Source organism: Triticum aestivum, chromosome 4A (assembly GCF_018294505.1).
Source record: "Triticum aestivum cultivar Chinese Spring chromosome 4A, IWGSC CS RefSeq v2.1, whole genome shotgun sequence".
Taxonomy (NCBI): domain Eukaryota; kingdom Viridiplantae; phylum Streptophyta; class Magnoliopsida; order Poales; family Poaceae; genus Triticum; species Triticum aestivum.
The window spans coordinates 636,917,345-636,917,915 of NC_057803.1; positions in this window are offsets into that span (position 1 = coordinate 636,917,345).

Consider the following 571-nt stretch of genomic DNA (forward strand, 5'->3'; position numbering starts at 1 on the left):
TTACGGTTTAAATACGAATTCAAATACGGTTAAAATTGATTTTGAACATTTTTTTTAAAAAGTTTGTCGAAATGGGGAAAATAATATAATGCAAAACTTAGTCATGTTGGACGTTTTCTCTACTTCGCAACCGTTTAAGAGTTATCTTCAATACGGCATGACGGATCCTGCTGTTTTCTCGTCTGAAAAACAGATTAGTCGTACTGATATATGTGTATGTTTGTACTGAGCTATTTTTTGTAGAGTAATTTTAAATGGTTCCGAAAAAATGTTCTTATACTGATGCTTGCATGGTTTTGTACTAAACGTGTTTTCACTAACTAGACTTTGCTTTGTTTTTTTGTGAGACCCATCATGCTGTTTTTTCGTGAGAAAAAACAGAGTACTTGTACTGATCTACGTGTGTGTTTGTACTGATGTATTCTTCGAAGAGTAATTTTGAAAGGTTCCGAAAAAAGAGTACTTGAACTGATGTCCGTATGGGGTTGTACTGAGCGTTTTTTCACAGACTAGAGTTTACTCTATTTTTTTACCGAAAATTGTTTCATCAATTGTTCGCAAATGATAGTAC